The sequence below is a fragment of the Prionailurus bengalensis genome, chromosome D4, assembly GCF_016509475.1.
Source record: "Prionailurus bengalensis isolate Pbe53 chromosome D4, Fcat_Pben_1.1_paternal_pri, whole genome shotgun sequence".
NCBI lineage: Eukaryota > Metazoa > Chordata > Mammalia > Carnivora > Felidae > Prionailurus > Prionailurus bengalensis.
The window spans coordinates 50,037,242-50,063,995 of NC_057359.1; the positions used below are offsets into that span (position 1 = coordinate 50,037,242).

Genomic DNA, 26,754 nt, shown 5'->3' on the forward strand with positions numbered 1-26,754 from the left:
GCACTGGCTTTGCAGACAGTTTTCTTCTGCTGAAGTCTTCCTACATGTTAAAATACAGTAAGCCTGGGGCCAAATAATCTTTTCAGACCGGAGAAGACAGGGAGCCCTGCCACTTTCTACACACCCACTTGTGACAGGGGGACATCTTTGTACCTATTACAGCACCTATCATAATTTCTGGTTTGTCTTAAGTTTACTTATTTATTTAGATAGAGAGAGAGTGAGAGCACGTGCTTGTGCACGAGAGGGGGAGGGGCAGAGAGAAAGAGGGAGAGAGAGAATCCCAAGCAGGTTCCTCGCTGTCAGCATAGAGCCTGATGAGAAGCTCGAACCCAAGAACTGTGAGATCACGACCTGAGCCGAAACCGAGAGTCGGAGGCTCAACCAACTGAGCCACGTAGGTGCCCCTAATTTCCAACTATTTTGTCACAATTTGGTACTCATCCATTGGTGATGGCGTAATCAGCTTGTAACTTCTATGAGGACAGAAACTTCGTCTATCTCACCCACCATTGTGTGTCTAGCACCCACCCAGCAGAGCTCCAGGCACACAGTGAGCATTCAGTAGTTACCGAAATGTAAAAGTGAGGTAATATTTTTTTCCCTCAATCCCATTACGGAGCAAATCAGGACAAAGCAGAACTTCCAAAAACCAGAGAGCAGAGGGAAATGTTAAATGAGGTTTTCAACTGATTGAGGCTTTGGTCGATTTCTGTCAGTATAAATCGCTTTGCAGCGCCCTGTGTCCAAGCTCCTGTTGCTGACGCCGTGGGGAGAGCATGAGGCTGGGAGGCCACGGCTGTGGCTCAGGGCTCAGCCCAGTGGAGCCAGGAGGACAGGATGAGCCCAGTGAATGACTTTGAAGGAGGGCAACTATTACAGTGATGCGTGGAGGAGTTGTTTTCTTCTTTTCATTTCTTTCTTCTGGTTTTCTTGGAGGTTTTGTTGTTTGTTTTTGTTTTGTTTTTTAAGAGACAGAGCACGAGTAGAGAGAGAGAGAAAAAAACTCTTAGGCAGCCTCCATACTCGGTGCAGATGTCACTCACAGAGATTCAGGGCTAGATCTCAAGAACCACGAGGTCATGGCCTGAGCCAAAATCAGGAGTCTGTCGCTTAACAGAATGAGACATCCAGGCGCCCCTGTTTTCTTCTTTTATTTTGAAAAGACTCCCCACACCATACCTGGTGAATTCCCAAGGGAAACTGAAGTAGCATGTACTGAAACATTTCAGTGTTTCAAGAGTTTCTATCAGCAAGTTCTGCTAGAAAAGTAAAGCAACCACTAGAGTAAAAGTCAATAAATTAGGCTAGATCAAATAAAATAGTCACAAATAAAAGTAAAAGAAATTCAGGAAAAAAAAATAGCAAGTTTGACAGGCAATATTAAAAGATTATCCCCATTAGTAGGAAAAAGTCTCAGACCCTGCAGACAATTCTGCAATGGGATGAAAAGACAATTCTCCAAAGAAGGACTATAAATGGCAAATAAATATAAAGCTGTTCAATTTCACTGCAAAGCCAAAGAGCTGTGACTTAAAACCACAAGGCAATGTCATTTTTTAAAAGTCAGGTTTATTGACGTATAATTTATGTACAGTAAAATTCACCCTTTTCAAGTGTATAGTTCAGTGAGTCTTGACAAATACATATAGTCATGAAAGCACCAGCAAAATCGAGATATGGAACATTTCCATTACCCCCAAGAAATTCCCTCCGATCTCTCTCCTGTCACTCCTTCTCACACCCAAACCCTGACCCAAGATTTTTCCCCCAATAGCTTTTCCTTCTCCAGGATATCACATAAATAGAACCATACAGTAAGCAGACTGTTGAATCAGGCTCAACGTCTTTTTCAGTCTACCACATTAGTAAAGATGTAAAAGGTAGTAATAATGTTGCTGAGTGCTCCGACCCAGCTAGTGTGTGTATTAACTACTGTGACCTCTCTTGGGTTCACACTGGCAATATGTACCAAGATCCTAAAAATATCAATACACTTTGATCACTAGTTCCATTTCTTTCTTACTTGCGTAAAGCTGCTTCCAGTGTTAAGACACCCCCAGACAAATGTCCAGATTCGTTTTACAACTTGATTCTATAGAAGAGACAATTCCATCCCATGCATCAGGAATTGCTCTTTTGCTGGCCTTTCTCCACATAGAGTAGGGCCTTCACAGAAACTCACCAGAAAGCACAATAGCTTCTAGGTCAATGGAAACGTTACAGAAAACTTTGGAGGCAGAAAAACAAAGATTTTTGCCAACAAAGAGGAGTTTGCTCATTATCTTCCCTTCTTTATTTTTATCTTGTCCTTTGCACCATCCACCAGGAGCTCTTAAAGTGCACACACAGCATATAAATTCTAGCCTTCCCAGGGATCTTCTGAAAGAGGAAAATAAGGGAAGAAAATTTTCTTTTAGATAAAACTGCCCTTGTTTTGCTTCAGAAACATCAGTCATTAGCCGAGCGGTGTCACTTGGCTGTATTGCTGTCCTGAGCAGCAGAAAGTGACCACACAAGTTCAGTGAAGACAGATACCAGACATCCCCTCTTATTATCAACCATCCGAAAGAGATGAAGAGAAACTCATGTCAAGAAAAGGGGAGGCACAATGCACACCTTTATTCAGGTAGGAATTAAGTCCATGTGATTGTTTTCGGCAGGAAATGGAACAGCTCTCTCCTTTTCTTTTCTTTATTTTAATTTTTTTTAAACATTTATTTTTGAGAGAGACAGAGACAGAGTGCGAGCTGGGGAGGAGCAGAGAGGGCAGAGACACAGAGTCCAAAGCAGGCTCCAGGCTCTGAGCTGTCAGCACAGGGCCTGACGTAGGACTCGAACTCATGAACCATGAGATCATGACGTGAGCCAAAGACAGCTGCTTAACCAACTGAGCCACCCAGGCACCTTCTCCTTTTCAATATGCATGTTCAACATACATAACCTTCAGGATTTCTGAACTTTCCTTCAAAAATCCCAGTTATTCCAGCAAGTATGTCCAAACACACAGCTTCTGCTACCACTTTGGCCCCACTTTTAGGGAAACACTGCTGTCTAATTTAGAACCTAGCTCCCTCTCATCTTCACATTTTTCTCACAAGCACAGTTCACAGGAGGTTTACTTATAAACATGTATGGAAAATCAAATAGACTGACATAGCCAATGACATCCCTCCAAGTGGCCGAGCTCAGCAAAGCTCTGACCCGTCATCTATAGTCATCTCTTCCTCCTAATGGGAGCACAGGAGGTAGAAAATATAATACACACTGGGAAACACTAGTCACAAGAGAGGATGTGAAGTATCTGTTCTTAAAGATGTGAGGCCTGTAAACGAGGACCATCCATGTTGGATTGCTTTGATGCTTTGCTGTTTTAACCATGGGGCTGATTTTGAGAGTTTGCTCACTCCTATGATTGTACAAAAGGTAACTTGGGTTACTCTGAAGAAGTTGTTCTAAATAACCAACTAGACAATGTGTCACATTAATGTGATGGGATTATTCAATCCTAGAAGCAGTTGCCCATGTACAATAGGAAGCCTATGAGGTGAAAAACATCGCATCCATTCGTGAATCTCTTTTCCCTAAGGCCCGACTGGACCTTCTGGATGAATATGTCCCAATTCACTTCAACTCAGCCAACCTACCTTGGCCCGGAGCAGAACCCATAAATCCACCTATAATTTATTAAAGACTTTCATGGCACTCCATTCAACCAGTTCACACAGAATGCTCTGTTAAAAAATGGTCCCGTCACTAGAAATGAGAAAATACAAGTCAGGGCCACAATAGGTTTAGAGTGACCACATTTAAATGTTTATGGACTGGAATTCCAAGTATGTCTTGTCTTGATGCTGACAGGACAAGCCTCTCTGCATTTAGCTACAACTGATGGAGCGTATGTCCATGAACATTTCCCAAAGGCAGGCTGAACAGAATTTCATCCACAACTCTCCCTTCATTCAAAGAACCCTTAACTTCTAGAGTAAAATTAAAAGCAAAAAACACTCAGATTTTCTGTATAATTACAGTACCACCTTTTTTTTTTTTTTTTAATCTTGAGTCCCTTTAGAAAGAAATGTTTCATGAGTACACCATTTGGAAACAACCCTCCTGTTCTATGTGTAGTATATTTTTACCCAGGGCCAGCAAAAGAGGAAATGATACACAGATCTCTTTAAGGGGAGTAGGATGGAGGGAAACACTGAGAACACACAATTTTACCACACAAAAAAATTCTCATCCAGTACCTCTGGATAACTGGGAAGAGTGTCTAACAAGTTTGAGGGGAAAAAGTTTGAGCCTTCACTGAACTTGGTATCTTCTAACCTTCTCAGGGCTGCCAAAGACAGAACGAGGAAGGGCCCTCAGATGCAGAGTCAAAGCACTATATACTAGGCGTTGTGCTGGATGTTATCACTTCCATCGTGGCCACGTGCAAAGGGCTCACAGCTTTGTAGAAAGCAGACTTGGCTACCCTTTGGTAACTAGAGAATGCAACAGGACCTAAGGTAAGAGACTCTCAGGATTGGGGAACCAAGTGTGAGAGACCAGGTAGCCAACAGCACAGCTGGCATTGGTCGCTAATTTAGAGCAATCACAGATATTCAGAAGAATTTCCAGTGGCTACAGAAGTTCAAAGGGATGAAATGGAAACTCAAATTCAAGGAGAGCTTTCAAGGCAGACCATATATGGTCATTAAGGTCTTCTCCCAAGACACCCCCTTAATATACTATTCCTTACCTTGACAGTATTACTGTGGTCCCTTGTAGGACAAAGCCAGAAATTAAAATTTGTCAGCCTCCTGGGGAAGAATCCATATCTCACATTAAACAAGCTAAAGAAAATAATGTGTCAAATTGTAATACCACTTTATTTTTTCACAATGAGAAATTAGTACCAAAGGGAATGTATAAAGTCCATCTAATCATTGTTTTCTGACCCTGTACACAGATTTTTATGGATAATCTATTAAAGTGTACCTAAAAACAAGTAAAACCCAGCTCAAATTTGGTTAAACAAAAACAGAATTTATTAACTCAAGAGCTCAAAAGGTCTGTGGTAGGGAGTGTTTCAGGTAAGGCCTGATCCAGCAGTTTAAGGCTGTCACCAAGGATTAAGTTTCTTTCCATATATTCACTCTATTTTCCATAATATTGAGACCCTCCTAGGATTACTTCTTCTCATGGTTACAAAGTGGCTGCTTACAGCAATAAAATGTATGCACATTTTTTTTAATTCAACTTCAGTAAAATAAGGATGGCTTCTTTCTGTCTAACTATCAAAGTTCTTAAACTTCACTTTGATTGGGCCAACTTAGGTAGGTACCTGTCCGTTAATTAATTACTATAGCCAGAGGATTGGTTTAGGCCTAAGTCAGTGTCCATAGCCAAGTCAATGGCTGTGACAAAGAGTATGGGCCTATTAAAATAACATTGTTATTTAAAATAGCATTGTTCACAGAGCTAGAACAAACAATCCTAAAATTTGTATGGAACCAGAAAAGACCCAGAACAGCCAAAGCAATCTTGAAAAAGAAAACCAAAGCTGGAGACATCACAATCCCAGACTTCAAGGCATATTACAAAGCTGTAATCATCAAGACAGTACGGTATTAGCCCAAGAACAGACACTCAGATCAATGGAACACAATAGAGAACCCAGAAATGGACCCACAAATGTATGGCCAACTAATCTTTGACAAAGCAGGAAAGAATATCCAATGGAATAAAGACAGTCTCTTCAGCAAGTGATGCTGGGTAAACTGGACAGCAACATGCAGAAAAATGAAGCTGGACCACTTTCTTACACCATACACAAAAATAAACTCAAAATGGATGAAAGACCTAAATGTAAGACAGGAAGCCATCAAAATCCTAGAGGAGAAAGCAGGCAAAAACCTTTTTGACCTCGGCCACAGCAACTGCTTACTCAACATGTCCCTGGAGGCAAGAGAAACAAAAGCAAAAATGAACTACTGTGACCTCATCAAAATAAAAAGCTTCTGCACAGTGAAGGAAACAATTGGCAAAACTGAAAGGCAATTGACAGAATGGTAGAAAATATTTCCAAATGACATACCAGATAAAGGGTTAGTATCTAAAATCCATAAAGAACTTATCAAACTCAACACCCCAAAAAATGGTAATCCAGTGAAGAAATGGGCAGAAGACATGAATAGACACTTATCCAAAGAAGACATCCAGATGGCCAACCGACACATGAAAAAATGTTCAACATCACTCATTATCAGGCAAATACAAATCAAAACTGCAATGAGATACCACCTTACACCTGTCAGAATGGCTAAAATTAACAACCCAGGCAACGACAGATGTTGGCGAGGATGCACAGAAAGAGGAACACTTTTGTCATGCTGGTGGGAATGCAAACTGGTGCAGCCAGTCCGGAAAACAGTGTGGAGGTTCCTCAAAAAATTAAAAATTGAACTACCCTATGACCAAGCAATTACACTACTAGGTATTTACCCAAGAGATACTGGTGTGTTGTTTCGAAGGAACACATGCACCCCAATGTTGATAGCAGTGCTATGGACAATAGCCAAAGTATGGAAAGAGCCCAAATGTCCATCAACAGATGAATGGATAAAGAATATGTGGTATATGTATACAATGGAGCATTACTCAGCAATCAAAAAGAATGAAATCTTGCCATTTGCAACTACGTGGATGGAACTGGAGGGTATTATGCTATGTGAAATTAGTCAGAGAAAGACAAATACCATATGACTTCACTCATATGAGGAATTTAAGATACTAAACAGATGAACATAAAGAAAGGGAAGCAAAAATAATACAAAAACAGGGAGGGGGGCAAAACATAAGAGACTCTTAAATGTAGAGAACAAACAGACGTTTACTGGCGGGGTTGTGGGAGGAGGGATGGGCTAAATATGTAAGGAGCATTAAGGAATCTACTCCTGAAATCATATGCTAACTAACTTGGATGTAAATTAAACAATTAATTAATTAAATGTTTAAAAAAGAGTATGGGTTCCTGAGAATTGGTTTATGGTTCACCTCTGGAGTTAAGGGAGGTCAATACGCCCCAAACTGTGACACAATGCTGTACAGTGTAAATGGGATGGAATGGATGTTGGGAGAGGAGGCAACTAATTGGATCTACTGTGAGAAACCATAACATGATCAGAGGATTGCTTTGTGAACATGGAATTGGAATGAAGAAAACCAGATACACAAGTGCTTAATGGTATCAAGGTAGATAGCATGATTTACTCAACTTTCTATATGGATTTCCTTGCCAAGCATTCTAGAAAATCTCCTACCTTCTGAGTCTATCATTCTTAAGAATGAATGGAACAAAGAGACAAATACTGTATGACTCCAGTGACATGAGGTACCTACAGTAAGCACAATCACAGAGACAGAAAGAACAGTGGCTGTCAGGGGCGGATAAAAGGGAATGGGGAGCTATTCTTTAATGGGTATAGAGTTTCAGTTTGCAAGATGAAAATAATTCTGGAGACAGATGGTGGTGATGGTTGCACAACAGTATGAATGTATCTAATACCACTGAACCACATACTCAAAAATGGGAAAGATGTAAACTTGATGTTGCCTGTATTTTACACAATTTTTTTTTTAAAAAGGAATAAATGGATCTACCAGGCCTTGGGGTTGAATCTAAGCATCTCCACTCTAAAGTGTTATAGGCTTGTTTTTAAGTCAAATTATTAAAAAAAAAAAAGTATAAAGTATTTTTCTGTTGCAAAAGAGATAGGGTCAAACACCACAATGACACACAATGATGAAAATATCAACATTTGGGCTCAAGGAACATGTTGGAGGCAGTCCCCTAGTCTCCGGCCATCCCAAGATTTAAGCTAGGTGTGTCCTCCTTAAACTGGCACAGCTGGAGACCATTTAAATCGTGTTCTAGGATAAAGACCTCCCCAGTGCTCTGCCACCCCATACCACAAGAGCCTTGCCAGTGTGAAAAACCCTGTACACTCAGAGGCCATCTTCTGCGAAGTTCACATTACGTGCATTGATGCCAACCAGTACAATCTCTGGCTCTCTCTGCAGGGCCAGCTCGTTACTGGACTACCTGAGAGAAAGAGGCTGGAGGTGTCCACCAGAGAAACTGGCTTGTCTCCCCTCATAATTCTACATCCAAGGGAGGAAGCTCCCTGTAGTCCCCAAGTACAGACTGAAAACACTGATTGCATTTCAGAAACAAAATAACAGCACAGAGGAAAACAGATCATTGGTAGCTAAAGCAGCACCTCCAGGGGCCTGGAAAAAGAGCTGGTGGCGTCAGAGAGGGTAAAGGATGAAGGAAGTGTACAGAGTGTGAGTGCCTGATAAGGTTTGTAAGCCAAGCAACCTGAGCGTGAGTAACGGTGCTCTGCAGAGCTCTTTATTACATTTACTTTGATTTCTTTACACCACGCGATTCCTGCATATCTGATCATTGAACTCTAGAGCATCCATGCACGTACTCCGCTGATGTGGCCCAACGGCAATCACAGATACTCCCTTCAAAGAATATTTCTAACTGAAGGATACATTTACAATTAAAGAATAACTATTTCTTAAGACTTAGTGATTCCTATAGAATTAAATACCATCCTCTCTAATGGTGGATTAGCATTTCCTAAAGAAAGGAGCAAGTCTACAGAGAAATGTGAGACGTAAGCTAGTGATGAGCTTGTGGTTTAGGTAGGTTTTGTAGTGAGTGAGAAGCTTAACACACCTATTCTTGGTGGGGTTATATATTATTATTTGTGACATGGTAATAGTGTTTTGGGCATCTGTTAAGTGCAGGACACTGTGGCAAATTCTGTATACACATGGGCTCCTCTAACCCTTAAAACACTGTAAGGTCAGTATCATTCCCATTCTACAGACAAAGAAATCAAATTCGAAGTATTTAGTAACTTGTTTGGGATCACATAGTTAAGAAACAGTAGATCTATGGTTCAAACTAAGATCTGTCTGAATTCACCCCCCTCCAAAACAAAACAAAACAAAACAAAACAAAACAAAACAAAACAAAACTCATACTCGTAATGATCATGGTTAAACAGACCTCTGTCTTCGTTGGACCAAAGAAGCTTTGGTGGGCATGCCCATACTTTGAGTACTTCCCTCAGAGGCACCTAGATGAAGCTGGATGTTAGAAAAACAAAATCTATCCTTTAGGCAAAACAGACACCAAAACTTGAAGTTCCATAAAGTTCACTATGAGTAGTGGTAGCCTGTCTCATCAGGAGAGAAAATGGAAATTGTACTCCTGAGTAATAAGTGAGTTCCCCTGTTTTCAATCTTGCTTGTGAAGCCTACTTCAAAGGACTACTGCTGGCATAGCATCAAGATTAAGCAGGGGTTAGCAGACCCAGGTTCAAATTCAAATTCTATCACTGGATAGCTTGGTCAAGTCACTTAATTCCTGGAGCCTCAGTTTTCTCATCTATAAAATGGGCAGCAGAATAATGTAAAATTATTAGCTTCCTTTGAATGTTAGCTATTTGAATAAGCTTGCCATTGTGCTTTTAATTTTCATTTCTCTAATGACTGATGATGTTAAATATCTTTTCATGTGTTTGTTTGCCACTGTATATCTTCCTTAGCAAATTATCTATTGAAATCTTTTACTCATTTTTAAAAATTGGGTTATTGTTCTTCTTAGTATTAAGTTTTGAGAGTTTTCTAAAAATAAGTTCTGGATACATACCAAGTGGAGGTGAGGATATGGAACTGCTGGAACTCTCCTACATTGCTGGTGGGAATGTAACACATGCAACAACCACTTTGGAAAACTGCTTGGCAGGTTCTGAAAAAATTAAATATACACTTAGAATATGACCCAGCCATTCTAGTCCTAGGTTTTTACCCAAGAAAAGTGAAAACACATACCTAAGCAAAGACTTGTGCCTGAATTTTCATAGCAAGTTTATTGGTAAGAGCTCCAAATCAGAAGCAACATAAATGCCCATGAAGAAGTGAATGGATAAACAAACTGTGGTATATCCATACAATGGAATATTACATGCCTTGAAAAAGAATGAAGCACTGATGCAAGCTACAACATAGATGAATCTCAAAATAATTATACCAAGTGAAAAAACCAGACAAGAAGGAGCACATATTATATGATCCCATTTATACACAATTCTGGAAAAAGCAAATTAATCTATAGCGACAGAAGCAGATCAGTGATTGGCTGGGAACAGGTAGAGGAGCACAGAGAGGTAGGAGAGGGGGAATACAGAGGAGCACAAAGAAACTCTCAAGGATGATGGATATATTCATTATTTTCATCACAGTTATAGTTTTCCTGATAAATAGATATAATATATAACATAAATATAATTGTATATAATTTTGTGTATATATGAAAATACATCCATTTGTACATTCTAGATAGGTATAGTTTATTATATGACAATTACACCTCATTAAAGCCTTAAAAATTTACTAGCTCCTAATATTCCCTTGCCTTGGGAATTGCCTCTGATACAGACAAGGGTCCTCTAGCAATCATGGACCCTACCTTCCTGGCCAGAGCTCATTCATCTGACACTACAGGTCACTAAAAATGAGAAATATGGATGTCAGTGTTCTAGAGAAGTCCATAATTGTCCTTTTCTGAGGGCCCTGGAGTTGCCTGGCTCTGGCTCATCCAAAGACTGGTTATTTTAACTCTTAGATGTCAGGACCCGGGTGTCCTATCAATAAATTCCTTTCATGGGAGCTAGCTGGAGTTGGTTTCTGTTTTCTGCAACCCTGGGGAAGAAAAGAAATTGACCCTTAACTCATCGCATTGATATTTCTTATGCTCTCTATCACAAATAGCCACAGTGCTATTGTTTTTATTTTAATTTTTAAGAAATTTTTAATGTTTTATTATTTATTTTTGAGAATGAGAGAAACAGAGCACGAGTGGGGGAGGGGCAGAGAGAGAGGGAAACACAGAATCTGAAGCAGGATCCAGGCTCTAAGCTGTCAGCGCATTGCCCGGTACAGGGCTCAAACTCACAGACCGCGAGACCATGACCTGAGTTGAAGTCAGACATTTAACGGACGAGCCACCCAGGTGCCCCAACCACAACGCTATTTTAAAAGTAGGGTGTTCGGGGCGCCTGGGTGGCGCAGTCGGTTAAGCGTCCGACTTCAGCCAGGTCACGATCTCGCGGTCCGGGAGTTCGAGCCCCGCGTCGGGCTCTGGGCTGATGGCTCAGAGCCTGGAGCCTGTTTCCGATTCTGTGTCTCCCTCTGTCTCTGCCCCTCCCCCGTTCATGCTCTGTCTCCCTCTGTCCCAAAAATAAATAAACATTGAAAAAAAAATTAAAAAAAAATAAAAATAAAAGTAGGGTGTTCAACTGGCTCCATTAGTCATTCATTCATCTCTTCATTTAACAAGCTTTTATTTGATGGCACACTATGTGCCCAGTGCACTGCACCAAACATTTTCACATCTTGTTCAAATTACATAACAGCCTGTATAACGATCTAATCTTTACAGTTGAGAAGCTCAGGTTCAGAGGGGCTCAGTTACTTGCTTAAAGCTGAGAATCCCTAGTAGGCATTAGATCCTACCTGCTAGGATTTGAGCCCAGGCTGTCTAACTTCAGAGGCCATCCTTTTCATTACCTGTGCTCTGTTCCCTGGTTGTAGTAAGCCCTGACATCAACAATGTGCTCCAGTGTCTAGTCACCATGGCTAGTGCCTGTAGGAGCCAGGGGTCCCAATATGCTTCCCTGATACTCTGGTTGCCAACAACAGTGTCAGCTGATGGCCGCTCCTGGCCTCGTCCCCCTGCAAGCCGTAGTGTCCTGGGAACGGATGAATTATCTATTCCAGAAGGCAGGGACAGTCAGGGGATCCTTTTTCCCTGGTGTTGCATTCTGTTACCGAGTAATGAAACTCACTCCTCAGCAACAAATAAGCAGCAAAATCCTGAAAATAAAAATGGTCTTCCAGAACTACAGGGGATGTCCAATGCATGGCGCCTTTGGCCACAAATCAAAAGATAATGGTGCTAGGATATTCTTCCTGAGAGCCCATGGGAACTTTGCACACTTACGAAAAGCTCAGGTTTGAAGCTGCATTTTTATACCGTTGCCGGAAACACCCCTAATAATTTTGGGCACACGGGTTCAAGTTAAAGCCAGAGACCTCATGATACTTTGTTTTCCTCAGGGAAGGCAGTCTACCAGAGTAAGAGAAGATTTCATTTTCAATTTTAGAGATTTCAGTGTAGTTTAAATGTGTTGCTCTTGAATTTAAAAATACAATAAAAGATGTCTCAATAAAAAAATAATAAAAGGGGAAAATCCATAGATATTCACATTATATATTCTTCCTTGTCATCACCCTGCACAAATATGAAAACTGCCCAGAGCTCATGTGCACTGCAAATCATCACAGAGACATTTGTAAGAGCAAAAATGGACACGAGCATTCAATAACCTGGTAATGTGAACATAGCTTTTGTTATCATATCAATATGATAAAAAAGTATATACACGTTAAACATATTTTCAAACAGTAACTAATAACATAGAGCAATATTTATGATTTGTTAAATGATAAAACTAGAGTACCAAAACATGTATGTAGTTTGATCCTGATGCGTGTGGTTATGTGCACGCTGTCAGCAAGAAATGTACCAAAATATTAACAGCAGTGATATCTGAGTATGGGTAAAATGCTTTCCTTCTTACTTTTATATAGTATCATTATTAAAACACATATATGCTAAATGTAATGTTGTACTGTCAACAGATTGGACCCTGAAACAGAAAAAGCATATTAATGGAAAAACTTATGAAATTGGAATAAAATCTGTACTTTAGTTAATAGTAAAAATGTACCAGCGGTAATATCTTAGGTCGATAGTTGTACCATAATTATGTAAGATGTTAACATCACAGAAAGCTGAGTGTATCTTTGTACAATCATTGCAACTCTTTTATAAATATAAAATTATTTTTTGAAATACAAAGCTTTTCAAAATACATATATGGCCAGACAAGAGGAACAACAGTGACAGACAAGCCATTCTTTTTGGGCAGAACTGCATAATTTAGTAAGTATCAAATGTTTTCTTTTCCAGGTGTATCTTATTCTTGCATCTGGACTGTAGCACTGCCCAGTGATACCCCGCGCATCTCCGTATCCCCAAGAGAGCTCTTAAACCAGTGCTGGGCTAAGGATGTGCAAACAAGATCAACAGGCTCATTGATGAGCATACTTGTTCTAAGAAAAAAAGTCACTAAAAGGGACACACACACACAAAAAACAGCGTTATGCTGCTTTTCTCATTTTTGCAAGTGCTTATAGCTCATTTCCAAGTGCATTTTAGATGAATAGAAAACATTAACAAACTAATTAGTTCGAACCATATGAAATTGCATTTTTAGCTAAAGATGTCCCATATCTCCATTCATATGGTTCAACTTAAATAATAAGTATTTTACATTAGTCACTGAGGGAGGGCATCAGGGGTAATACCTTATAAGTAACACTATACACTTTTATGCAATTTTTATTTCCATGAGCTCCTCTCCTAATAGGGCTGGCTATCTTATGATCTCAACTCATGTGCTTTCTTCTTCCCCAAAAGTTACGAGTGATAAAATTCTCCCCAGTGGCTTGGGATTAATTTCTAAAACGCCAAAACATGTCATGCCACACTGATGTGCCCTGATTGGCTGTGAGATATGTAGCAAGTGACTCATTACTATTTTTTTTTAAAACTCCAAATCTATAATTGGTTTATCTTTTGCTTTTTAATATAAATTAGAACAGATTTGAGATAATCCTTCTAACAGCCTTACACTCACATTCACCCACTCACTTGCATCCCCAAACAGTTTCTCAAGTCAGGGAGAAAGAAGTGCAGGGAGAGGCAGGGTCCTGGGAGCCACGTTCACTGGCTGTCTGGGTTCTCGTGGCACACAGCCACAGAGCATCAGCCCGTGTGTGCCTGCAGACAAAAGGAGGCTGACAACCACTGTCACAAAGGCTTAGCAACTGCCGCGTGTTCCAAAGTCAGAACACAAGAGTCCATTTGTGTCACCACAAATAAGAAGTTTATGTGGCATGTATACGCAACCTGACATCGGTAAGGATATCTCTTGTGCTATGGCCACATTCATTGAAAGAGATGCTCTTCAAACTTGTTTTTTTTTAATTTTTTTTAATGTTTCATTTATTTTTGAAAGAGAGAGAGAGACAGAGCACAAGTGGGGGAGGGGCATAGAGAGGGAGACACAAAATCTGAAGCAGGCTCCAGACTCTGAGCTGTCAGCACACAGCCTGACGTGGAGCTCAAACCTGCAAACCCCAAGATCATGACCTGAGCCGAAGTTGGATGCTTAACCGACTGAGTCACCCAGGTGCCCCTAAACTTGTTTTTTTGTTGTTTTTTTTAATTAAGGAATGCTTTTCCTTCAAGCACAATCTTACAATTTATTCATTTATACAAAAATTCATCCTGAGTACCTATGGTATGCCAGAAGAGCTACACTACAGGAATTAATAAAACAGATGCTGTCTCCATGCAAAAGAAATTAGTTGTGGAGACAAACAATCAGTCAGGCAAAGACTACATAAAGAATTATAAAGTCCAAAGTGTCATGAAATAGATGAACAGGACATCGGGCAAGGGGGGAGTCTAATCAGATGAGGAGATCATGGAGCATTTCTCTGAGGCTGTTAAGTTTAAGCTGACACCTAAAAGATGAGGAGAGGCCAGCCAGGCAAGGAACAAGGACACATGAGGCAGACAACAGTTTTGAGGTTGACAAACGAAAATGTGGACTGGCGCCGATTTGCAGAACCATGCAATTTCTCCCTGGCAATGATCAGCAGTCCAGGTGAACAACACAGAGGGCCTATTTTGGAATGACACAGGATTGGAAATTGGCAGTGGGTGTCACTGAGGGTCTAGGAGGTGGGGGAGATGAAAGTACTTTGAGAAATATGAAAATGTTAACATCCTGCAAGAGATCAGAGAGACCCAATATTTACCAATGCAGACACTTTTTTGTTTTTTTCTCAGAACTCTGCCATTCTTGCAGAGATCTGAATGCCTTTGACCCTTCCTAGGGACTCGGAAATGTTGAGCAGATTTCACTAAAATCTGGAGGTGGCTGGAATAGAAGTGAAAGTTCCCATCATCAGGATTATATCATTTCTCAGAAGACAGCCATCACCCATATATCAACAAATGGAGCCTAAGGCAGCCCTTTCTCCAGCACTTTTCTCTGATTCCATCCCCCAACTCAGGGAATAGTGTAAAATCTGTGCTAACTTGCCATGTCCCACATATTATCCGCCATTAACATAAATCAAGGTTTCGTGTTTGTAATTTACGTTTCAGCACTTAGAGAATACCTTGCTAGTTATTTTACACCAATAAATCAAACCAAAACTTTGTTAATAAAATATTAGAAGTGTCATAAGACCTCTGATTTATTTAAAGATGTCTAACATTCTTGATCTCCATTTATTTCAAGTTTTAAGAAGAAAAATGGTTAGCTGGATCATCCTGCTCTTATTTTAATTCTTTAATTTAGGAGATTACATCTCAGCTCTAAAACCATTTTTAATAATGAGATATGCAATTTTTAACTGCTGATGTTTTTAAAAGAATAAACATGATTAAGATTAATTCCTGCAGTCCCAGATATACTCAAATAATGGATTAGTCTGTATAGCACATTTGATTCATGTCTGATAGTCAAGCTTTTTTATTTTAGTTGCATCCATATACACAGAAGTTTACTCCTTTGTTTGCTTAGAAGCCAGAATTGCTTATGCAATAGGAGAAAATGAATATAGACTGGGCACTCCTGGGTAGGACATTCCAGTTCCCCAGATTACTAGTTGTACATATTCACAAGGAAAGAGTAGGAGACAGCAAGTTAACATGATAAAACAAAGAGCAAATGATATCCATAGATAACAGAAAGGTTCTTTTCAAAAGTAGACTGCCAGAAGATAAGAATTAAATAGATGAGAAAAAAATAAGTGAAGAGGTGAGCAGAAAACTTTTGGAGGTGATCAACAGCTTTATGGCATAGATTGTGGTGATGGTTTCCACAGGCAGACACTTATCTCCAAACTCAAGTTGCGTACATTAAATATGTACAGTTTTTTTTTTACATGTCAATCATTCTACAATAAAGTGTTTTTGTAACAACAACAAAGAAGCAAGAGAATTAAATAAGTGGAAGGCACTGAAAGGAAAAGACAAAATTTGGATAAGCACACAGAAGAATGGAAGGGAGATGTTCCTGTTCTAGCAAAGACTTATGTCCACACCTGATTTCAAGGCAAAAATGGATTATGCATGTTTGGTGCCAACTTATTTATATTTCCCATTGGAAAGTGTGAGGGGCAAATTTTTGTTGTTGACCTTGGAAATAGTTACCAGCATCCTTCATTTACTACTTGAATGATTTTTGTCCTCCCTGCATTAGTGAACACATACAGTTTCGATGCTGACGGAAAGTCAGACAGAACGATATAATGGAGCTGGTCACTGTTTTTACAATTTCAAAATGACCATAAAAAGGATTTACACATATCTGACATCATCTTGGAGGGCCTTACCACATTGATTCTTTGGTATTTGCCAAATAATACTACTAAGTGACAATGTTGAACATAAAACTAACATTTATTGTAAAATGAGAAATAATCCATGATAAGAAGTTTTTTTTTAAAAAAATGCAAAAGAGTCAGGGCGCCTGGGTAGTCAGTCAGTTGAGCATCCAACTTCAGTTCAGGTCATGATGTTGCGGTTCGTGGTTTCGAGCCCTGCATCAGGCTCTGTGCTGACAGCTCAGAGCCTGGAGCCTGCTTCAGATTCTGCGCCTCCCTCTCTCTCTACACCTCCCCTGCTCACACTCTGTCTCTCTCTCTCAGAAAATGAATAAACAAAAAAAATTTTTTTTAATAAAATAAAGATGCAAAAGAGAGCTAGTAATTCCTAAGGTCATTCCTTCTTAGTATTGACTAGATGTAACAACTGGGGAGGGGGAAACTTGAGTATATCAGGGGAAAAAACTTGACTATGCTCAGCAACTAACAGCCATTTGCTCTAGAAAAACTCAGGAGCTTCATTCAGTTTTATCATGTACAAGGTAAGAGTATTAAACAGTGTGATCTCTTAGGGCATACTATGATTGACTCCACCCGCCATGATACTATGGCCTTCCATTGAGTTCAGATCCTTAAAATAGATTTCCAACTTCCAAGTATGCTTAACTGACAAATTACTGGCTTGTCTAAGAAAACAGTACCCTTTCTAGCCTAGGTCTTGCTACCCCTGAGAAATACTAAATACTAACATTTAAAGGGATCCGTAGATTAGTTATTTATATAAACTCAAGATTAGAGCAACATCTTCCTTTCAATTTTACTTCTTTTCCTTACGTGATTTGTTCAGAACCAAAAGAGGTAGGACACTGTTTTCTCCTCTCATTGATGGCAATTTTCCAACAGGGCACACACATTACTCACTGTACTCACACTACTATTTGCACACACATTATGGAACTATCAAAGAGTAATAAGAATCATATAGTCAAAAAACAGATGCTGGAAATAGACTGCAGAGTACCCAAGTGTCCATTTTTAAAGCTCTAAATATTTTAAAGGTTAATTAAGAAAGAGAAAGGATTGTTTACTATGCCCAAAGAGGCACATGTGGCAACAATTAAGAGAAAGAAGAGGATTCTCAGTAATACCTAATACACAGCAGAGTCATTTCTTAAGAAACCTAAATAGGAAAAAAGTTAATGCTTAAACTTAACAGGGGAAAGACCAAGTTGCCAAAAATAATTTTAAACAATGATTTACAGGATTAGATGACCTAATGTTGAATCTTTTCTCCCCCCATTTTCAGATTCTCAATTTCTGCGACTGACCTTCCAGTGAGGCTCCCTGGATCATACAGTGCTAGTGAATAAAACAAATGAGCAACGAGAAGCTAAAAGAATGAAGAAAGGCTATGTATTCCTACAACTCAAGTTCAAAATTCAGTCTCCAGTCCACAGCCTGCCTGATAAGATAAAAGAAAAACATTCAGATCCTTGAATTTAATCCCCAAAGAAAAGTCACCCCATTAGATAAAGCACCACACAGCCCTCCTCTCTCTGAGACTATTGTCATGAGCTGTTTCCACCCATGTTTCCATTAACACAGTAACATAACTGCCTTTGGCATATGTTTGAGAAATGTAATAGCACCTCGTCTGAATTTCTAGTTGCAGGGATGATAGAGAGGGTTGCTGTGGGACCTTACGTCTTCTTGCCCAGTAATGCTATGGCTTTACCTATGGAGTGTAAAGATGTAGTTGTTTGGAACAGTTGGACAAACCAGGATGTGGAAGATCTCACTTTGCCTAATGACCTAAAGGGTAAGCTACACATGCCTTATAATTTCCTGGGACCAGAAAGAAAGGAGCAATCACTCTGCCTCTCCCAATTCCTGAACAATTATGGGAACCTCAGACCTTGGACATGTCTTTGTTCTGTTTGGTGGCACTCTGGGTATTTATTATGTGTGGCCCTGAAGAGGCCCTCAAACACTATCTAAAAATAGAAGGAGGAGGAGTGCCTGGGTGGCTCAACCAGTTAAGCATCTACCTCTTGATTTCGGCTCAGGTCATGATATCATGGTCGTGAGATCAAGCCCCATGTCAGGCTCTGCACTGGGTGTAGAGCCTGCTTAAGATTCTCTCTCCGCCCCTCCCCCACACTATAAATAAATAAATAAAACAAGGAGGAATGTGTTCTAGGGAGAAAAGCAAGTGTCCTACTCTTCTGTTCTAGACCAGGGATTCAGTATGGTGGAACCAAACTCATTAGAACTTAGTGGTTTATGATGATGGTGTTTCACGTTAATTAACACTTTAATTAAAAGAATTAATTAATCCTTTTCTTAAGAAAAAGAAACCTCAAACTGCCCTAAGCTCAAAGAGGATAGAGGCATAAAGACAGGTGTAGGTCTCAACCCTTCTCTAACATGTAAAGGCATCATTATGATAGTCATGCCTGATCTACTTGGACTTAATCTGTGAAACAGAACGTTCAGTGTCTACAGTTGAGGCATCCTTCCTCAATTCTCAATTATTTCTCTTTCAAATCCAGGTTTTTCTTGGACCACTAACTGCTTTCAAAAGTATCTCAGGCAATTCCTAGTTTTCTAGTAAGGTTGAAAGGACTATAAGGAAATTGGTTAATGTTAACACGTGGTCCAGTACCTGGGGCAGAAGAGACTGGGATTAGCAGGGATCCAGTTATATGTACCTGACATGAATGGGCTTGTATATGAATAAACTGCCTGTTACAAGAGGCTTTTTGGCAGAACAAGAAAGAGAAGAAGCTTATGATGTAGTAAAATGTTCTAAGAGGTATGCTAAGTTTGACCTCAAAGTGAAAAGGACCGCACTTACAAAGTATTCTTTCTTAAGAATTGAACCACCATCTGGGAATGCAAGCTGGTGCAGCCACTCTGGAAAACAGTATGGAGGTTCCTCAAAAAACTAAAAACAGGGGCGCCTGGGTGGCGCAGTTGGTTAAGCGTCTGACTTCAGCCAGGTCACGATCTCGCGGTCTGTGAGTTCGAGCCCCGCGTCAGGCTCTGGGCTGATGGCTCGGAGCCTGGAGCCTGTTTCCGATTCTGTGTCTCCCTCTCTCTCTGCCCCTCCCCCGTTCATGCTCTGTCTCTCTCTGTCCCCCCAAAAAAACAAATAAACGTAGAAAAAAAAATTAAAAAATAAATAAATAAAAATAGACCCTACGACCCAGCAGTTGCACTACTAGGCATTTATCCACGGGATACAGGTGTGCTGTTTCGAAGGTGTGCACCCCCGTGTTTATAGCAGCACTATCAACAATAGCCTAAGTATGGCAAGAGCCCAAATGTCCATCAGTGTTTGAATGGATAAAGAAGATGCAGCATATATGTACGATGGAGTATAACTCACCAATCAAAAAGAATGAAATCTTGTCATTTGCCACTATGTGGATGGAACTGGAGGGTATTATGCTAAGTGAAATTAGTCAGTCAGAGAAAGAAAAAAATCATATGACTTCACTCATATGAGGACTTTAAGAGACAAAACAGATGAACATAAGAGAAGGGAAACAAAAATAATACAAAAACAGGGAGGGGGACAAAACAGAAGAAACTCATAAATATGGAGAATAAACTGAGGGTTACTGGAGGGGTTGTGGGAGGGGGTATGGGCTACACGGGTAAGGGGCACTAAGGAATCTACTCCTGAAATCATTGTTGCACTATATGCTAACTAATTTGGATGTAAATTTTAAAAAACAAAAAAAATAAAAATAAAAAAGAATTGAACCACCATCTTATTAAGCTCTCACATCTATCACTTAAAACAAATATAGTAGATATATATGGTAGTTAAAAGCTACCTTGAAGAAAGAACCAACCTTAGATCATTGGACATTCTACAGAAATTCTGACATCATCTCTCCAACAAACTTATGGCATTAAATGTGTGTGTGTGTGTGTGTGTGTGTCATTTAGAATGAATAAAAATTTAATGATGTAACAACCAACTGGACTGTATTTGGATCCTAACTTGCACAAACCAAGTGTGAAAAGTCACTCTGATGATAATCAGGGAAGTTTAAACATAGACTTCTGGATGACACTGGGGAAAGTCCTCATCAGTTACAAGTCTATCCTGACACAAAATGACAAATTTAATGTTCTCAAGAAAAAAGTGGGGGAGTAACTGAGACACCATGAGCAAAATGTTAATTAATATTGAAGCAGCATAACAGATAAAGGCAGGTCCCTTCTAGTCTCTTGTGACTATTTCAAAATTTCCACAATTAAATAGTTTTTAAAAGCCAATGTATTACCATTAATCTTAAGAAGTATACAAATATCATTATTTTTTTATTTTTTTTAATGTTTTTTTTTTTAATTTATTTTTGAGACAGAGAGAGACAGAGCATGAGCAGGGGAGGGGCAGAGAGACGGGGAGACACAGAATCTGAAGCAGGCTCCAGGCTCTGAGCTGTCAGCACAGAGCCCGACATGGGGCTTGAACCCACGGAGTGTGAGATCATGACCTGAGCTGAAGTCCGACACTCAACAGACTGAACCACCCAGGCGCCCCCATAAATATCATTATTATAACATAATTGATCACAGCGCAAAATAGAAATAACCTCAATGCTCTGCATCAGGAAAACACTCTTTAAAAACTATGATAAGCCAATCTGACAAAAATTATGCAGCTTTTAAGATGACAATGAGGACAAGGGGCACCTGGGTGGCTCAGTCGGTTGAGCATCCAGCTTTGGCTCAAGTTGTGATCTCATGAACCGTGAGTTCAAGCCCCACGTCAGGCTCTGTGCTGACAGATCAGAGCCTGGAGGCTGCTTTGGATTCTGTGTCTCCCTCTCTCTCCTCCCTCCCCTGCTCATGCTCTCACTCTCTCTCAAAAATAAATAAACATTAAAAAAAAAAAGATGATAATGAGGACAAAAGCAACAAAGAAAGTGCCTATAGGATTATTTTTAGAAAAAGGACTATATTCATATTATGATCCTAACTCTTTAAAATATGTGTGAAGATAAACGGAGTAGAAAAGTATATAATAAAAATAAAATAGCAAGTTGATATGTTGTAAAGTGTGGTGGAATGTTTTTCTTTTTGGCGATACAACATTGTTTCTGAAACACATAGACACATAAAGAGCTGATGTGAACAAAACAACAAAAATTGATCTGGGCCTCCATATGCTGAAATGTAACACAGTGCAGCAGAAATAGCACCGGCTTTGGAAATGGACAATCTGGGCGAGTTATTTAAACAATCTGAGAATTGGTTTCCTCACCTCCAAAATTAACACAAAATGTCTACCCTTGGGAACGCTGCAAGGACAGTGATGTGATTAAATATCTATCACAATTACCTGGCAGCAGTAAACCTTCTATAACCAGCACTTATCACTATTGTCATATTAAAGGTGGGGGCATTCTGAAAAAGAGAAGAAAGGAGGTGTGCTGATGGGGAAGCGGCTGCAGATTTTTATGGTAATATGGCTTCTTCACAAAAAAAAATGAAGACAGGGCAAAATGCAAAGAGGCCGTCAAACCTTACTTGGGCCAGCTGGAGGTAAGGGCTAGTTGGAGAGGTGCTAAGGCTTGTCTGGTGTCATGAAGCGGAGGTGGGCAGGGGCGAGGTGAATAGGGTCCCCCTCTAGAAGAATGGGAGAGCCATGTAATACCGTGTTCAAAGAATCCTGCAGCTTCAGGGCAAAACTTACCAGGTCTAGAGGAAGGGGAAGAAGAGCATGAATGGAGGAAACTAAGAAAAAGGACCTAGAGGACTGATAGGGTATAAGAAATGTTTAGGTGCCTTTTTATGGGGCTAGAGAGATGGGCCATAAATCAATTGTAATTGTATGATGGATGACAGGGTTTCAGAGATTGAATGACCTGAAATTCATGTAAAATGATCTCCTCCCCTGTCTCCATTCTACAAAAAGAGAAAATTACATCCAGAAAGGGGAGGCTCCAGGTACTATAGTCAGGTTCTATGGAAAACTCTGTCTAGAACTCTGCCAGAGAACTGGTTGTACCTCATTATGCCATCCTCCAAGATGGTTTGTCCCATGATCACCAAATCAATTCTTTCATCCATATTTCTTTCTTACTTTCTCCCTCCCTCCCTTCCTTTTCTTCCTTCCTTCCTCCCTTTCTTTCTTTCTTTCTTTTTCTTTTTCTTTTTCTTTTTCTTTTTCTTCCTTTCTTTCTGTTAGAAAGAGAGAGAGAGCATAACCAAGGAAAGGGGCAGAGAGAGAGGGAAAGAGAGAGAATCCCAAGCAGACTTAGCACTGTCAGCACAGAGCCTGACACAGGGCTTGATATCACAACCCGGGGATCATGACCTGAGCTGAAATCATGATCTGACTCTGACGCTTGACTGAGCCACCTAGGCGCCCCCTACCCATATTTCTTAAATATGTGTTGCTCTCCATGTCTTAGAATGAATAGTAAAATACTAGCTCTTATTCTTTTCACTAATCTCTTTCACATCAAAAGCTCCCTACTAACTTCAAATTATCTTGTTGCATGTAACAAAAGAGAATGTATTGAACATTTGTCCAGTAAATGCTCTGTCGGCACCCACTATGGCCAGGCATATAAAGATGAACGGCACAGACCCTGTGGTCAAGGAGCCGACAATCCAAAGAAGACAAACATGCTTACAAATAAGCATAATCCTCTAAGTACACTCTGTCATGGTCGATGTGCTGTGATAGTAAAGAGAATAAAACTTTTTAGACCTAGAAAGGGAGGTTAGGAAAAGGAAACTTCACTTCCAGGTGATGTGGGAAGAGAGCCGGAGACAGAATAGCTGGTCAACAGGCAGAGACAAAAGGTGGCCAGTTCCGGTCTGTGCCAGGCACAATCGCTTAGGGAAAATTACCAGAAAACATGGCAAGCACGAGGCAGAAGAGGAAGTTGGGCTGGACTTCTGCAGAGAAAAACCAGTCAGGCAAGCTGGCAGCAGAGTCAAGACCAAAGTACAAACCAACTCTTTTAAGTTGTAAGGAGATATTTTTGAAAAGAGAGAGAGAGAAGAAATGAATTTGTCTCTGCACTCTAACTAGAATCGGATGATTAAAAGTGAATCATCGCGGGAGCGCCTGGGTGGCTCAGTCGGTTGACTGACTTCAGCTCAGGTCATGATCTCACGGTCTGTGAGTTCGAGCCCCGTGTCGGGCTCTGTGCTGACAGCTCGGAGTTTGGGCCTGCTTTGGATTCTTTGTCTCCCTCTCTGTCTGCGCCTCCCCCATTCATGCTCTGTCCCTCTCTGTCTCAAAAATAAATAAACATTCAAAAAAAAAACCTGAATCATCGCAAATAAAAAAAGAAAAAAGAAAAGAAAAGGTGAATTATTGCCAGCTGAGCTGTAAGAAAACTCTAAGAACAAGACTGGTACTGGTCTCGTACAGATTCTGGCAGCTGCTACCAAACCTACTTTTGAGGGTGTTAATCCTGGGGTGAGCATACAAATTCCTGGCCAAAAAAAAATTGCTTTTTCTTCCCCCTTTTTTGGAATCATGCCTCTTTTCTTCTGGCTTTTTCTTTCATGCTTTAGAAATCAGTTGTGGTACCTAGATTAGAAATTTCAACTGGAAAATACTCAGTCTCTTGTGATGTGATCTTGCTGGTCCTCTATAGCCTCTAAGAAATGATCCTTCAAAACTGCCCGGTGATGAGGCACTGACAGACAGCCTTCGAGAAGCAGACCCTCCTTCTCTGAAGAACCACCTCTCTATGGGTGTCAAATTGTAGGGACATGTTGTTACAAGAGGGAGATATCATTACATTTTCAAATCCAAAGTCAGCTCTGAGGAAAAGTTTATGAGTGCTGCAAAATACGTTGTGAGCCACACAGGAAGGTCAGGTAAAGGTCGCTCCAGAGATGGGGCCCTCAATCCAAAGAGGAAGGAAAAAGAGCAGGAAGCCAACATTGCTTGCGGACCTCCTTCGTGCTAGGCACCACCATAAGAACTTCACATGCGTTATCTAATGTTTTGCTTTCACTTTTCCTTATTTCACTCAGATTTACTCTTTTAAGTACCTCAGAGTAGTCTGTGCACATCCTATCATTTCTACTGAGGATGAATTTGGAGATGATTCGAGCAAGGAGACCGATGATGCCAGAATCCGGGAAAGACCTATCTCAAAACCTATCTCTTCAAATTCCCAGAATATATATTCTTTGTAAGAATTCCTACTATTTTTCAGATGACAGGGCATTTCAGGATACACACTAACAGGAACATTAGGATTTCTTAAAATACAGAGTGGGTATAAAGACTACTAAATACTCTGTGGGTTTTGCCCTGTACTGGCACATCCCTCTGCTGAAAATTAGTGCATTTTCTGAACCTGGGTGCTGATAAGAGAATGAACACAGGAAGAAGAAAGCCACATGAGGACTTCACTCTCCCACCTGACAGACTCTCTCGAGACGGCCCTGCAACCCTGCCCACTGATTCACATTCTTCTCTGCTACATGCCTGCCTGTGCCTATTAGACTATTAAAATATTAATAGGGTCTTGGTATCTGTCATTATTAATTTTAGAGACTAACAAGGACATGCTGAGCCATACTATTGATAGATTTGTAGAATATGTTAATCACAGCACTCATTACTCAGCTAAGTTATTATTTTTTCAGATGCTTTTTCTCCACTAATCATTTCTGATATTTAACAATGTATCATCTCCAACGATGCACCCTTATTTCTTAGAAGTCTATTTATATATGTATTTTTTATAATGTCTTTTATAGCAACAATTTATTAAACAATTGTGGGGCCCCATCACGTAATGACAAAATCTTCTGACAAATATCTAGAGAGTTCAGCTAAGAAAATGAATAGATTATTAAATCTGGCAGAAAATAATATGTGCCCGCTTTTGAAATGAGAAAGCTGAAGCAAAGAGTTAATCGACTTTCTAACAACTAACATGTATGAAGATCTAATCTTTTCTCATTTCAGAAGCTTGAGATTTACACTTGGGGTGTACATTGAACAAAGGCAGACTCAGATATTCCCCTTAGAGCATATGGCTTACATAGAATTGCAAAGGTAACTAAGAAGTCTTTTTCTTGTCACTCAAAACCGTCAACACAAATTATATATAGAGGAAAAGAACAAATCATGTAGTCCTTAAGAAGTAATTGCAAATCCCTTCTTCAGGGAACGATTCGCATCCTTCTTCATGAGTGACTGCCATCACACACGTATCTCTCCAGCCTTTCTATTCTCCTCGCTCTATTTCCACTATCATTTCTAAGAGATCAGTACATGAACTGCCCCCAAATGGGATGGTGGGGGCAAAATGTATTGACCACAGTCTTAAATTAGAAAGGCTTATGCAGGGGCGCCTGGGTGGCTCAGTTGGTTAAGCAACTGACTTCAGCTCAGGTCATGATCTCGCGGTCCGTGAGTTTGAGCCCTGCGTTGGGCTCTGTGCTGTTGGCTCAGGGCCTGGATCCTGCTTCGGATTCTGTGTCTCCCTCTCTCTCTACCCCTCCCCTACTTGTACTCTCTCTGTCTCTCAAAAAATGAATAAACATTAAAAAAAATTTTTTAAAGAAACGCTTATGCATCATACCCCATTACATACACCACAATCTATATCAAAAGGCTCCAGGTGAGTCAATGCTTATGCCATCCTTCAGATATTGTGTTACTACTTACTTACTGTAGTGTCTACACCCTCCACGAAGAGGGCAGAGGAAAGAAAGGGTGAGAAATGCAGATGGGACCTGAAAATAATCTGGTTGCATTATCACTGTTACTATTTATTAAATACCTCTTAAGGAGACTTCAGGCAGAAGTAGAAATGCTTTCAGTGTAGTGTCTGAAATATCCCCAGTTGTTCTTTATCTAAGGCTCTCTCTATCACAAATCAGATAGTGATACACCTCTTTTGAACACAACTAGCCGGGCTTTTCATGGCCCAGACTCACAAAGTGACAAGTTAAAACAGTCTTACTCCTCTGAGGCCACAACTAAAATGTAAAAGAAAACAAAACAAAAAAATAACCCAAACAAATAAACAAACAAACCTCTGGGGAAGGTGTTTTCAATTTTTAGTTTTGTGTAGTTCATGCTTAAATTGAGAATCCAGATCTCTTCTAATGACCTTGAAGAAGCTTCCAGTTTTCCAGTTGTAA

At 40.1% G+C, this 26,754-nt stretch overlaps 1 long non-coding RNA gene across 2 annotated transcripts; it reads right to left on the reverse strand.

Moving 5' to 3' along the window:
- Nucleotides 1–1,552: 1,552 nt before the first annotated feature.
- Nucleotides 1,553–10,907, reverse strand: LOC122475222. Of its 2 annotated transcripts, XR_006295120.1 has the most exons (5): nucleotides 9,719–10,907; nucleotides 9,049–9,143; nucleotides 4,745–4,805; nucleotides 3,648–3,756; nucleotides 1,553–2,382 (listed from the first exon to the last, which is right to left on the reverse strand). It is a non-coding gene; the product is annotated as an uncharacterized LOC122475222 (long non-coding RNA). The 2 variants fall into 2 exon arrangements; XR_006295119.1 differs by having other exon boundaries at nucleotides 3,648–4,805.
- Between the last annotated feature and the right edge of the window lie 15,847 nt (nucleotides 10,908–26,754).